Genomic DNA, 15,617 nt, shown 5'->3' with positions numbered 1-15,617 from the left:
GATCCTGTTGTAATCTGAGGTAACCCTCTTCGTTGTCCACTAGACCTCCAATTTTGGTGTCATCTGCAAAACTTATTAACTGTACCTCTTATGCTCGCATCTAAATCATTTATGTAAATGACAAAAAGTAGAGGACCCAGCACCGATCCTTGTGGCACTCCACTGGTCACAGGCCTCCAGTCTGAAAAACAACCCTCCACCACCACCCTCTGTCTTCTACCTTTGAGCCAGTCCTGTATCCAAATGTGTACAGAAATAGTAGCTCAGCACATATATACATGGATTAAAAATGAGTCCAAAGAAAGATAAATGTGAAAAGACAGGTGCTTCAGTTTCTAGATCATTTCTGAAGCTGATATTCAAACATTTCATTTTGAGACTCTTGGGTTTGCACATTGACTGAGAGTCCTTTGTCCTCCTTTGTCCTGTATCCTTTTGTCAATCCTACTGCCTGGCTGGCTTCAAGAACTCTGGGAAGCACAGAGGTGGACTAGTGGGTGATTCTTTGGCTGTGATCTTAACAGTGCACCAACTAGTACTTACAAGTATTTCAGCTCACTGTACACATGAATACCTCAGTATGCTGACACATCTTTTTCCATGAGCACACATGATCAGAGTTGAATTGGCTTTTAACACCTGTTCTTGTGGATTCTTGATAAGTAAGTGAACAAACCATGTATTTCACAGGTTGCTGTCTTTCCTTCTGTTCTGTACACAGTCTGAGATAATTCCCAATAGGCTGTAAATCGATGTGTTGTGCATTTCTCCTTTTTAAGTGCATCCTCTTGAAGCTTCCTTGACAGCTAGTCAGGTGTGATATTCCAGAATCTCTCTCTGTCCAGATGTCACTGATTTCACATCTGGCATTCAATCTTTTCCCCTGTTTTTAGGAAAAGAATATGTCCACAGGTGATCTGAAATTATGATCTGTGGTCATGGGAGAATACATCATTGCAGAGGCACTTAAGTGCAGATGCACAATCCTTTATCTGAAATGTTCGGGACCAGCTGATTCCAGAATTTTTCGAATTTCAGAATAAGTGACAGTTTGATGGTGAAATTTTAAAATATCTTAACGGAAGAGCAGACTCACTGAGTAAAATGGACCCTGAAACAAAATTGAGGCCTGCCAGTGCTAGGCCATACCTCCCCCTCCCCCACCCAACGTCACAATTGAGTGACACACATAGAGTGGGTGTCGACTTGGGTTAACTGCTTGCACGTCAAACAACCTTGTTAATGAAAAAGAAACTTCACATAAAAACTTTCGGATTTTGGACCTTTTCAGATTTCAGGATTTCGGATAATGGGTTATGTATCTGTATGAGGAGTTTATTTTGTCTGTGATACTAGTTGGTACATTTATATTTGGTCAGGCATAACTGCCAGGACCTGAGTGAGCTGGTATAGATACATCTGCCTCCTGTCAAAACTAGAGGAGAGCTCCTTGTTTCTTAACAGAGCTGTTTTTCACTACCTGACTGTGTGTGACATCAGTAGAGTGGGCGCAATCATTGAATAATGAACATTAACTCTTTCAAAGCTATTAACTTATACAGTATTCTTCACCCCGATTGCTCCCCATTACTGTTTTAGCAACTACTGTTCGCAGCTTGTCTTGTTTCCTGGTTTCTGCTCACATTTTGTTCTAACAACTGTCTCTGCAGTTGTTTTTAAACTCAGTTTGCCTCATGATTTGCCCCATTTGTACTCTTTCTCTCTCTTTCTAAACCTTTCGTACAAGTCCTTTGATCCGATGAACAGCCGAGTTGATGTTATTTCTTAGTATTTATCAGAATTTTGTTCACAAGACACACCATATTCCTATAATTGTTTTAAGCGGAAACTACCTTCTTTAGATTAGATTAGATTATATACAGTGTGGAAACAGGCCCTTCGGCCCAACAAGTCCACACCGACCCGCCGAAGCGCAACTCACCCAGACCAATTCCCATACATTTACCCCTTCATCTAACACTACGGGCAATTTAGCATGGCCAATTCACCTAACCTGCACATTTTTGGACTGTGGGAGGAAACCGGAGCACCCGGAGGAAACCCACACAGACACGGGGAGAATGTGCAAACTCCACACAGACAGTCGCCTGAGGCAGAAATTGAACCCGGGTCTCTGGAGCTGTGAGGCAGCAGTGCTAGCCACTGTGCCACCATGCTGCCCACTTGCCACCGTGCCGCCCACTGCCACTGTGCCGCCCACTAAAATATGTTACTTTTCAGTTGAAAATCTGGAAGTGAATTTTTAAGTATAGTGCAAGACGTATGTATGGTGAAAATTTATATATGGCTTTAAATGAATGACTCGTATCATTCTTAAAGCAACTCATGCTCAAAACCTTCAACTAAATATTATTTCCTGTAAAATACATTTCTCATGCACTGAAGTGACACCATGCTGAATCTTTATCGCTTCAAAAAGTAAAATACTGAGGAGGCTAAAATCCTGAAATAAAACAAATAAATGCTGGAAAGGATATTGCAGGTGAGGCAGCAGCTATCTAAAAGAAACAGTCACATTTTTCAGGTTTATGTCCTTTCACCAAGTTCAAAAGCTTTTATGCTGATCGTTGTCACCAACATTACTAATACCTGTAATTTGTGAATGGTTGTCAAATGCAGAAACTGAAGACCTTGCAGAGAGGAGACATTATCTATACCCTGGATTGGTTAGGAACTGTGCATTCTCCATGCGATAAGCCGTTCTTTAAAGAAAACAATTTTGAGCCTTGTGGCTATTACAAGGTAATTGCAATTATAATAATTTCCTGACAAATGAGTCCTTTTAAGATTACCCATAACAATAAAATAAAGTAATTTCATCAGGATCAGGCTGCGGTCACTATAATCTTTTACTATACCTTTTGTATTTTAATATAGAGCAAGCCAAAGTACGAATCGGTGTTTATTTTTGAGAAGTTACTTTTCTTAAGTTTTCTTGCCCCTCTTTCTTCTCCTCCCCCTCTTTCTTCTCTTCCCCTTGTATGATGTTGAAGTACAGTTCCATAGGCAGGAAAAGACAAAGTCCCAGATGGCAGCTCTCTCATTAGTGAGAGAAGGTTCAGCGGAGTTTAACCTGAAGGTCACCATGCCTCAGGGAACAGGTAGAATTGGGAAGGCAGGACTTTCATGGTGACTTCAGTTGGTGCAGGAATTGAACATATACTGTTGGTGTCACTGTTCAGCATAAACCAGCCGAGCAATAAATTGGCCTACCTGGTGTGATAGCACTATCAACATTCCAGCACCCCATCCACGTAGTTGTTGGTTGCATGGGAATCCAAGCAGTGAGTACCATAGGCATCACCTTCAGGCATCTAGGGATTGGCAATAAATGCTGGCTGAGCCAGCTACACATCCCATGAATGAATAAGACAAGAAATCAATTGTGAGAAAATCCAAGCACAGCCTGGTTCTGAACTTGATTGATATTAACAAGCAATTACAGCAGAATACCTGGATAGTCGTCAAGCGAAGGAAATTGGCTGAATTTTCTTGTATTCTTCAACCTGGGAACACTGAAATGAATTTATGTATTTCAATTGCCATTCCAGCTCTAATTATCCAGCTTATCATCAAATCCAACAATGAAGGAGTAATCCCCAACATTTTTACAGTTTTATCACACACAATATGGTGTATTTATTCACTGAGATACAGGGCAGTCCATCAGTCATATTTGATATTTAGCATAATTGTTTGTAAATCAAAAATTACAAATGCAGCCAAATTCTTACAATTCATTGGATTATGTTTTTATTCCCCTATTCTGTGTAAAGCACATAGCTGACATGTAGAGGGATCAATCATTTGACATTAAGTGCTGTTTAACCTTATTTATATGGCAAGTATAAAATCATATTCAACATTATGATCAGTGCTGAGGACTCAAATGATAACCAGTTTTACATTACATCATAGAAATAACCGCATTACAACTAACTAGCAAGGCATATGGACTTGGAATGTCTGCCGGATTGATGTAAAGATCAAAGAAAATGCAAACCCAAAAGGAGACAGAATGCTGCCGGCGTGTCAGAGCAAGAATAACAACAATCGATGCAATTAGGAAAGTAACGGAAACTCCAACATTTTGCACACTGATCAAGACTATCCATCAATACTATTTGCAATTTATTGCAACAATTAAAATTTAAAAGCTGTAATATGAAACTGTGCACTTCCCATACATTTTTCATGGTGAATTGTGCAAAATCTGGAGGTAAATCATCGTTGTATGTTTATTTGTTTTCTGTGCTACTCCCTTTATGCTTCCTGTGGCCATGAAAGCTTTGAATTGGAGGGTTATGGCTTCAATATCTATTCCTGATGCTACCCATAAAATCCAAAGTGAACAGTACAATATTCATCAAATAGCACCATAGAATCCCTGCAGTGCAGAAACAGGCCATGTGACCCCATCAAGTCCAAGCTTCTGGAGAATATCCCACCCAGACACAGCTTCCTATTCTATCCTCATAATCCGCATTTACCATGGCTAACCCAATTAGCCTACAGGTCCCTGAACATAACAGGGAAATTTAGCTTGGTAAGTCCACCCAATCTGCACATTTTTGGACTGTGGGAGAAAACAGGAGCACCCAGACAATACCCATGCAGGCATAGGAAAGACTGTGCAAACACCACACATACAAATCACCCAACATTAGGGTTGAACGTGGGTCCTTAGTGCTGTGAGGCAGCAGTGCAAACCACTTAGCCACTATGGCATGGTGAGAGGTATGCTTCTAATCCCAAACTGACTTTTACAGTAAGGGCAATATTAGATCCGCCATCCAACTTACCCCACCCACCACCACTTAGCCAAAGTTAGGCAAATCTAGCCTTATTTAAATCTTCATGATTCTGGTCTCTTCTATCCATGCGTAAACGCCCATTCATGTTCTGTATGGTGAACAACAGAAACTTGCTGCCTCTAAATGATTGCTCTCTCTGTCAGATTCTCAGGGGCTGCCATATCTGTGAGGTTAAGAGATATCTTAAGAAGCCTGTAACCCACTCCTGCAATGTCTCTCTCATGACTTCTCCCTTCCCAAAGTAAATCTTAATAGCAATATGAAGCACATGGATCTTATATCCAAGTAGAAATGCAAATTAGCTATCTTTTAGATCCCCAGCTCCATTCTAATTGGGAATTAAGTAGACAGTTTAAAATCTAAAATTTGAAAAACCTGACATTCCTTGCTCCCCCCATTGTGGCTTGGAGAATAAAGTTCTATCCACCATTGGCATAGCTGCTCTGAAAGATTGCTCTGAAGAATAGGTGTAAATATCTTGTAAAACGAGCAGGTCTGGAAGCATCTGATGAAGGGTCACCAGACTCATACTGTTAAATCTGCTTTCTCCCCACGGGTGCTGCCCGACCTATTGGGTTTTGTTAGCAATATCTGTTTTTGTTTCAGAACTCCAGCATCTGCAGTTCTTTATTTTTTTTTCTTTGTAAATATCCTGTACTTTCTTCAGTAAGAAAACGCGGGCAGCCCCGGACACTTAATTTCTAATAGCACCTTCTTGCTATTAGAAAGGATTCAGAGTATGTCACATGACACCGATTCATTCCTTCATTTTATTCTAAATTATCGAGTCAGTCTCCAAATATAACAATCGTAGAAGCTTGGTATTTGTAATAGATGCCTCCAAAATATAACAAGCAATTACTTAAGTAAAGAGTTCTCTACACTACAATCCAAATATACATATGATATTCTATGTATTTCAACAGGTAACTTACTAATCGCAATATGTTTATGGATCTCTTCTCTTTTGAAATTCTATCATGGGATCTGAATGTTGCTGGCAAAGTCATCCTTAGGTTGCCTATCCTTATTTTTTTTCCATGAGAAGATAATGGTAAGTCATGTTTTCAATTACCTATAATCCATCTGGTGTAAGTACACCCACAATGTTGTTAGAAAGTGAGTTCCTGGATTTGGATCCACCTGGAGTCAAGGAATATTGCTCCAAGTCAAAATGGTGTGTGGCCTAGAGGAGAACTTGCAGGTTGTGGTGTTCCCACAATTCCACTACCCACATTTTTCTAGCTAGCAGAGGCCATAGTTTGAAAGGTGTTGTCAAAGAAGAATTGGTAAATTGCTGTGGTGCATCTTGTAAACAATATACGCTGCTGTTACTGTGTTCTGGATGGCTGGGATACCAGATTGTCCATTAAGTTCAGAGCTTATTCAGTATTATTGGAGCTATGGTCATCTCGGAAAGTGGAGAGTATTTAATTGTACTCCTGACTTGTACCTAGTAAAAGGAAGAAAGGCATTGCAAAGTCAGAATGGGTTACTTGCCTCACAATTCCCACCTGTTGTGGTAGCCACAATATTTATAAAGTTGTTCCAGTTCAGTTCTGGTTAATGGTAACTCCCAAAGAGTTTATAGTTTGGAATTTAGTGCTAGTAATGTCTTTGAGTTCCAATGGAGACAATTAGATTCTTCTTTGCTGAAGATGGTTATTTGTGAATTTAATGTGGTGAAAAACATATGGACACAGATTCCTCCAGCATCTGAGGAGTCACAAATAGTGCAACACCATCCAGGCAATTGAACATAAATGTCTAATATTAGGATAGAGGCAGGTCATTGATGAAGCAATTGAAGATAATTGGACTTAGGACAATCCTCTGAGGAAGTCTGGCAATGATGTAGTTAGACTGAGATGATTTACTTCCAGCCACTAAGAAAATCTTCCTTTATGCTAGATATGACTCCAATAAATGGAGATTTTTCTCTTGATTGCCATGGAGTTTGATCTTTCTAAAGCTCCTTGATGCCACATTTGGTTAAATGCTGTCTCAATATTAAGAGAAATCAATATTAAGAGAAACCATCGTAACCTCTTGTCTTGGGTCCATTTTTATTAACCAGGACTGTAATGAGGTCAAGAATTGTAGAGTCCTGGCAGAATCCAAACTGAGTATCAGTAAGGAGGTTACGATGGTGTACATGCTGCATGATTGCACTGTTGATGACACCATCCATTAATTTGCTAATATTTAAGTGGAGTCTGATAGAGAGAAAATGGTTGGGTTGGATTTGTCCTGGTTTCTGGGAACAGGACATACTTGGGTAATTGCCACATTGTCAGACAGATGTCAGAGTCACAGTTATCATACTTGGTTAGGGATACAGTTGGTTCTGGATCATAAGCTATTAGTACTGTTGTGAAATGTTATCATGGTGCATAGCCTTTACAGTATCCAGTACCTTCAGATGTTTGTTTATATTAGATGGAGTGACTGGTGAAGACTGGCACCCATGATTGTGTCTGTTTGAGAGGAAGGTTGAAATAGATACAAATATCCAGGTTTGTCTTTTGCGCTGATGTGCTGGACAATCCTACTGTTGATTACTGTGGCACCTTCTCCTTCTGTCGTTTCATTGCCCACCCCTATTCAGAACCAGAGTGGGGCAGGATGGATTTTCGACCTCACCATTATATAACCCACTTCATGTACTTAGAAGGATTAAGCTACTACCACCAATCACATGTGGCAATTAAGATTTACCATCTAGTTTGTAGGAGTTTTTAGGGTTTTTCTCTCAAATAAGTGACCATTTGGTTTATTACTACTGACTTCATCCTCTGTGATATACTGTTGATTATCACTTTCACTGTTTGTACAGTTTTCCTTATCCATACTTAAAAGATGGTGAAAATGGCTTAGTTTGAGTAATCTTGTCAAGAATCATCCTGTTACTTGCTGTAATTTGTGAAATGTGAAAAAAATAATCCACTATCACTACTCCTTTTTCTCACATTGGCTTCACTCTGGTTTTTCATTCTATTTTTAGAATCAGATATTATAATTGTCAAGGTATTGACTTTTGAACCATAGTTTAAAAAAAAAATCTTTGGATCTCCATTCTCTTTCAAGGTTGCAGGGTTTTGATTGTCCAGGTCAGTAAAGAATGTCTCAACCAGTCAGACAAATGTATTGTACTCCTTCTGCTTCAGTGCAGGATTTCCATCATCCTTCACTGCTTAAGCACCTTGTAATGTCCAGTTAATGATCGGTTAGAAAACTTCCAGAAAATCCTTTCTACCTATTCACAAATTGTTATAATTTTGCTATTCAATAAAATTGAAATGGATGTTAAAATAATTAATCTCTATAAGTATTCAGGTGTCAGAGTGGATAACACGTTGAATTGGAGGGGCAATGCACTGTATTGTAGTCAAGAGACATACATGGCTATACTGTATTAAAAAATTAAAATCTTTTTGAGTAGACTTTACAATCATGATACTCTACCTGAGGCTGTGGTGAGTATGCAATCCTATTTGCAAGGCAAACGTGAGGACTGCAGATGCTGGAAATCAGAGTTGAGATTAGAGTGGTGCTGGAAAAGAGTTTATATTAGAGTGGTGCATCCGAGAAGCAGGAAAATTGACGTTTCGGGCAAAAGCCCTTCATCAGGAATGAAGGCAGGGAGCCTCCAGGATGGAGAGATAAATGGAAGGGGTGGGGAGAAGGTAGCAAAGAGTACAATAGGTGGATGGGGTTGGGAATGAAGGTGATAGGTCAGAGAGGAGGGTGGAGCAGATAGGTGGGAAGGGAGATAGGCAAGTAGGACAGGTCATGAGGATGGTGCTGAGCTGGAAGGTTGGAACTGGGATAAGGTGGGTGGGGGTGGGGGGGGGGGAGGTGCGAAATGAGGAAACTGGTGAAGTTCACATTGATGCCCTGGGGTTGAAGTGTTCCGAGGCAGAATATTAAACATTCTTCATCCAGGCGTCGGTTGGTGAGGAAGTGGTGGTGGAGGAGGCCCAGGACCTGCATGTCCTTGGCAGAGTGGGTGGGGGAGTTGAAATGTTGAGCTACGGGCCTCTAGAGCACTTTAGGGAACATCTCTGGGACACCCGAACCAATCAATCCCACCGCCCCGTGGCCCAACATTTCAACTCCCCCTCCCACTCTGCCGAGTACATGCAGGTCCTGGGCCTCCTCCACCGCCACTTCCTCATCAACTGATGCCTGGATGAAGAACGCCTCATCTTCGGCCTCGGAACATTTCAACCCCAGGGCATCAATGTGGACTTCACCAGTTTCCTCGTTTCCCCTCCCCAACCTTACCCTAGTTTCAACCTTCCAGCTCAGCACCATCCTCAAGATCTGTCCTACCTTCCAATCTTCCTTCCCACCTCTCTGGTCCACCCTCTCCTCTGACCTATTACTTTCATCCCCCTCCCCATCCACCTATTGTACTCTTTGCTACCTTCTCCCCAGTCCCACCCCCCTCTGATTTATCTCTCCACCCCTGAGGGTCCCTGCCTTCATTCCTGATGAAGGACTTTTGCCCGAAATGTCGATTTTCCTGCTCCTCGGATGCTGCCTGACGTGCTGTGCTTTTCCAGCACCACTCTGATCGTATTTGCAAGCCTTGCCTGGTATTGTTTTCTTATCAAATCCGACTCTTTAAGGCTTCAGAGAATATTAAACTAGGTGGGATGAGTATTTGATGAGGAGATCTTCTTTCACAAAATCTGCTCTCAAAGACTTTGGATAAAACTAAAGAGGGTTGTGAACAACTAGAGTCATTGCTTGCTTCAATATCTCTGTTGAATGTGACAGGAAAAGGTTACAATCCCTCAGCAGCAGGACAAATCATCTCCTCTACTCATTTGTGCTCTTCTATTTAGGAACTTAGAGCAGGAGATGATGATTGGATGAGCATATATACTCACTGCCTAATTATTCGAATTACACTGAAATAGTTTTAACACACTTTAAATAAATTTAGATTTTTATGATGAATCATAGAATTCCTACAGGACAGAAAAATGGCCATTCAGCCCATCGAGTCCACATCAACCTTCCAAAGAACATCCCACCCAGACCCAGATGTAATATTTGTCTTAAATTCCCATAATCTGTTCAATTCAATATGTTTAACAAATAAGTAATGCGCCAAAATGAATTTCTGTACGGAGTTTCTCTATCTACCGTTAAGCCAAAGTTTCCTCCCACAGTCCAAAAGATGTGCAGATCAGGTGGATTGGCCATGCTAATGTTAGGTGCATTAGTCAGAGAGAAATGGGTCTGGATGGGTTACTCTTCGAAGGTTCGGTGTGGACTTGTTGGGCCGAAGGGCCTGTTTCCACACTGTAAAGAATCTAATCTATAGTATTCTTGCTTTTGATATCTTTCATTTAGGATTTTCCTTAAGGCTCAATTCAGACAGTTTCAATTTGCTTTCAGCCAGTTGTAATTTATTAGTTGTTGGTAAGTTTTCAATGTTCTTTCAACTTTAATCTGAACTCCTGATTACTTGAACAATCTTTGGTTAGCACTGTAACTTTCACAGCTGGAATACAGATGTTCATAGATTTCTGTACTTCACTTGATATATTTGATACATTTTTGACTTTTACTATCATACTGGGCTTGCCTGAAATCACTATAGACAGCAGTACATTTTCATGAGAAATCAAAACAATTAATATTTTCAGAAGGCATTTAATAGGGTGTCACACATTGAGCTTTGTCACCTCATTCTGATCTCTTCACAATGTACTTTCCCTTTTGATTGTAAAATGTTGAGGCCCCACAATTTATTCCTGTGGCATCTTGCTAACACATTAGCCAAGCAAAAAATGACTCTTTATTTCTACCCATTGTTCCTTGTTGGCTGATCTTCGATGCATGCTAATCTGTCACCCTCTACACTGCGTGCTTTTATTTTCCACAATAACCTTTGATGTGGCACCTTATTACATGTCTTCTGGAAATCTAAGTACAGGACTTCCATCAGTTTCCCTTCATCTACAACTCCTACTTCTTCTTCAAAGGACTCCGATAAATTGATTATACATGATTTACCTTTCACAAACCACTCTGTCTGGTTACCTTGAACTTCTCAAAGTGCCTGCTGTAGGGCCATTATTAAAATCTTCTAAGATTTTCCCTTTAATAAATATTGAACTAACTGACGTGTAGCTTCCTGGTATCATCTCAAATTATTCATAAATACAGAAGTGACATTCACAATTCTAATGGAACCTTTCCTGAATGAAAGGAAATTTGGAAAATTAAAACCAATGCAGCATCTATCTTACTAGTTAGTTCTATTCAGAATGATATCCATAGGATCTCAGGGATTTGTCACCATTTAGCTCTAATGATTTACTTATTACCGCTTCACTGACAATTGTAATTTTCTTGCAATCTTCTCTTCCTTCCATTTCCTCATATACAGCTATTTCTTGGGATGTTACTTGTATCAGTTGTAGTAAAGATTGATGCACAATATCTGTTAAATTCATCACCCATCTTCTTATTTTTCATTAATAATTCTCCAAACACACCTTCTGAGGCTCACTTTGTTAACTATTTTATTTTATAAAATATCTACAGAAACTCTTGTTATCTGATATTGCACAGTTAAACTAGAGATAAATGTTTTTATATTTAAATATAATGGTTAGTTGGCAAAAACCTTCAGTTTTTTAAAGTAAAGCTGATTGGTTGGATCATCATTGGCATGGACAGAAAGAAAACATTAACTGTCAATCTTAATTCTCAGGCCAAGAAGGTACATTTGATTGGTCAGGGTGTTGCCGTGCAGATGCAACAGAATTTGGATGTCTCCATGATCTTGTTCTTTTGAAAAATGTGTAACATTTGTAAAAATTATTTTCTTACATAACACAGTATCATGAGTATTTATGTACATAGTTTCTAGCACACACTGTAAGCCTGGCTAATGTTCCAAAATTGTTTTCCAGTCTCTTAGCAAAGTATGCATTATTTAATAACTTAGTTCCAACCGTTGAATCACATCTAATGGCGGACATACATTCGTGAAGTTTGTAAGCACAAGCTGAGCATGAGCAAATGCTATCAATTGTAAATGGTCAACAGGATGTATTGTTTGTTACTGTCTGGCTGTCATTGGGATGTATGGTCTACATATCTAGAATTGCCCTGCCATTAGAACTCATATGTATGATATCATATCGGTCATTTAAGTTGTGGGCAAAACGTCTTTTTGGCATGACAGCAACATCCTGCTAGTGCATAAGATCACTATCCATTGTATATGGGTATTTGGAAACATCCCCTAGTTTAAACATAACTCACATGAAGGGAGAAAATTACAAGATAAAGAAGATAACTAGAGATAAGCAATATTTTGTAAGTATTTTGAAGCTTTTTTTATATTTACTAGTTGGGAACTCAAACTGATTTTTTAAAAAGATGAATGTCCCATTTCAGTGACTTGAAACCACAGTCAAAGGTAGCTGTATACTGGTTTCAATGTGTTTTCTACATTCCAAAGCTATTAAAGTGGAGACAACCTCTCTGCAAAGACTATCAGGAATAATAACCTTGAAGGAATATGAATAAGGGCCATCTCCTATCTCTTTTAGCAAAGCAACCAGATAATCACCTGGATACTCAACTAGATAGGGACAAACCTTTAGATGTAATTACTTGGACTTCATAGAATCATAAAATCCCTACAGTGTGGAAACAGGCCATTCGACCCAACAAGTCCACATCGACCCTCTGAAGACTATCCCACCCTGACCCATTCCCCTTCCCTATTACTTTACATTTCCCCTGATTAATGCACCTAACCTAGACATCCCTGAACAGTATGGGAAAATTGGCATGGCCAATTCACCTAAACCATACAACTTTGAACTGTGGGAGGAAACCGGAGCATTTGGAGGAAACACACACAGACATGGGGAGAATGTGCAAACTCCACATTGACAGTCATCCAACTGGTCCTGGCACTGGGTCCCTGGCACTGAGGCAGCAGTGCTAACCACTGAGCCACCATGCTGCCCTTGTCCCACAATGAGACACTGGCTATGAAAAGAGTGTGCCCAGATATAATCTGATCATATAATCCAGGCAACTGGAGTCCACCATTTTTGGATCACTGCACAGCAAAATTCATTGGACAGGGTGGTTAACCTTTCATGTGTTTAAGCACCTGTTTTCTCTACAGACCAATGCATGAGCAAATGAGGTTCCAAAGAAGCAAGACCTCTATGTTTGGCTTTCTTTCTTTTTGCTAATTTCTGCAACTTTTGAATGCTATCTATGTTTTGACGATGCATAACCACGGACAAAAAGGTTTCTAAACAACTTACCCCATCAGCAATTGTCTCCTTAACTCATTCAAATAAAAGCAAAATACCGTGGGTGCTGGAGATATGAAATAAAAACAGAAAGTGTTGGAGAAACTCAACTGATCTAGCAGCATCTGTGGAGAGAGAAACAACATTAACATTTTGACTCTAATGATTCTTTTTCGTAACTGAAGAGAGTTTGAAAATAATCATTGCCTTTCTATTGGCAAAGTGGGAGGAGGAATGAGTGGAACATATTGCAAGGGTGCCCAGAGGAAAGTAGAAAAGGAATGTTAATGGTGGTAAAGAAAACATATTGCTGCAAAATGGGTGTTAACAATAGGTGCAAATAGTAGAAAATGAGGCTATTCTGCCAAAACAACACAAAAGAGATGGGCGACGTGAGGAGACAAAAGTGGTGTAATCAAAATAAAAGATGGGGTTCATGCTTTAATATTATTGAAGTCACTGCTGAATCCTGAAGACTGTATCGAGCCCAAGTGGAATATGAAGGGCTGTTCCTTCAGCTTGCATTGAGCTTTGTTAGCAAACTACAGCAGATCTAACTACAGCAAATATTGGCATGGGAGCAAGCTGGTTTGTTGAAATAACAAGGAACTGGAAGGAAACCATTCTTACTAATAATCTGCCCATCCTCATCTTTAAACTGATTTACCATGTACTTAAAAAGGATCACTGAGTTCAGCTTGAAGCCAGCCAAGTCACCAGCCTTCAGGATCTGTATATTCATTCGCTTTACTGAACTTTAAATTGTTTAATTTATCCTCCTACTCTGTAACTTATTTGTGCATTTCTATGAGTTTCAGCGTGAGTGTGTGTGTGTAAATTGGAGTGTTTTTATTAGTTTATTTACACGGATTAAGTATGATCAATAAAATTATGCTATAAACTCAACCAATCTTCAGGAAACCTGTCTGTTTGTGGCTTTTACAGTCACAACATTTAACCAGTTAAACACACAGTGGACTGGCAAGCATGTCCTTTTAAAAGTAAAAGTGTTGTATTGAAGTGAGGAATGGAGAAAGGGGGGGCCCTCCTTATTTGATTTTCAAAGAAAAATTATAAAGAAGTAAAATACATTACTTTCAGTAAGAAGAGTCATTATGTTATCAAGAGACACATCTATTTATTTGAAGCTCATTTAGCAATAATATTTTAATTAAAAAAACTTAAAACAAAAATTCCTACACTATCCAGAAGAGTGGTTAAGTAATCCTGATGCAAATGATTGAGATCTTTAGAAAGGGCTTTAATTTGTAATAAATGTTGCATTTAACACCATCTATACATATAATAATTAGATTTATAATTTAAAGTTCAAAATATCTAATGTTTGTACAATGGAGAATATTAATTTCATAAAAATCAATAATAAATGTCAGAAGGTTTGGCTATCCTGACCAATTAATAAAATCTTATTATTGAAAAGAAGTGATTTTGGAGACTATGGTAAAACCACCATCTTTAAAATTCAAGACACACATAAGTCATGACTATATTGCTATTCCTGCACTGACCTAAATCAAAATTCTGGAACTCAATCTCAACAGTACTCTGGGATACCACAAGTACTGCAGCAACTCCAAGTGACAACTTATCATCACCTTCTCAGCTATGAGTGATAATACTGATCTTGCCAGTGATGCCCAAATCCTATCAGTGAATGAAAAGGTATATGCTTACCAAACATAGCCTTCACAAAAGATATAGCTCAGGCTATATACTGTACACTCACCATTAACAGAAGCTTTGTTCACATTTATGTTTTAGATATTATGGCAAGTGTAAATCATAAATCATAAAGTAGGCATGGACACTTGCATTTATCCCTGCTTATAAGGCTTATATTAGAAAATACAATGCCTTCTGAATATATTATGATTTCCTTGACTCTCATTTGAGCACTTCCCTGGAAACTGTCACTCTAAAGCCAAACCTTCCAAAATTTGTAAGTAGTTATTTTCTCATTGCTTGAAAAGTTTTAATAAAGCTTTTTTCCTTTTCACTTCCATGAACAAAACCACGTTGTATAAAATTATTTATTTTAGACATGGCCATTAGCTATTTAATTATCGGGTTGCAAGCAAAAAAACATCTTTTCATTCACACATTTTACAGTCAAGATGCAAAAACCAGCATAGAAAGCAGGAACACTTTTCTCCAGTCTCTGCATTCAGATTAGATTTCCTTTCAGATGTCACATATTGAAATTGTTACTTCAGAAGAAAATAATTCTGCTTTTTCTGAGTCAAACTCATAAAGTATCAATTACAGTACCAGAACCTAAATACAGCAAGTAGGATACAATAATATCAGTTTTCTTGTTAAAGGCTAGATGGACAAAGCTCAAAGTATATAAGATTTTCAATTACCGGTCGAATGGTGAAATGACTGCTTGGAGTACTTTTGCTTTCTTTACCAGTAATCCATGTGAACAGATTGTGAAAAAAATTGAGATAATTCT

This window comes from Chiloscyllium plagiosum, chromosome 3 (assembly GCF_004010195.1).
Source record: "Chiloscyllium plagiosum isolate BGI_BamShark_2017 chromosome 3, ASM401019v2, whole genome shotgun sequence".
NCBI classification, from domain to species: Eukaryota; Metazoa; Chordata; class Chondrichthyes; order Orectolobiformes; family Hemiscylliidae; genus Chiloscyllium; species Chiloscyllium plagiosum.
Note: the sequence above shows the minus strand (reverse complement) of the source record.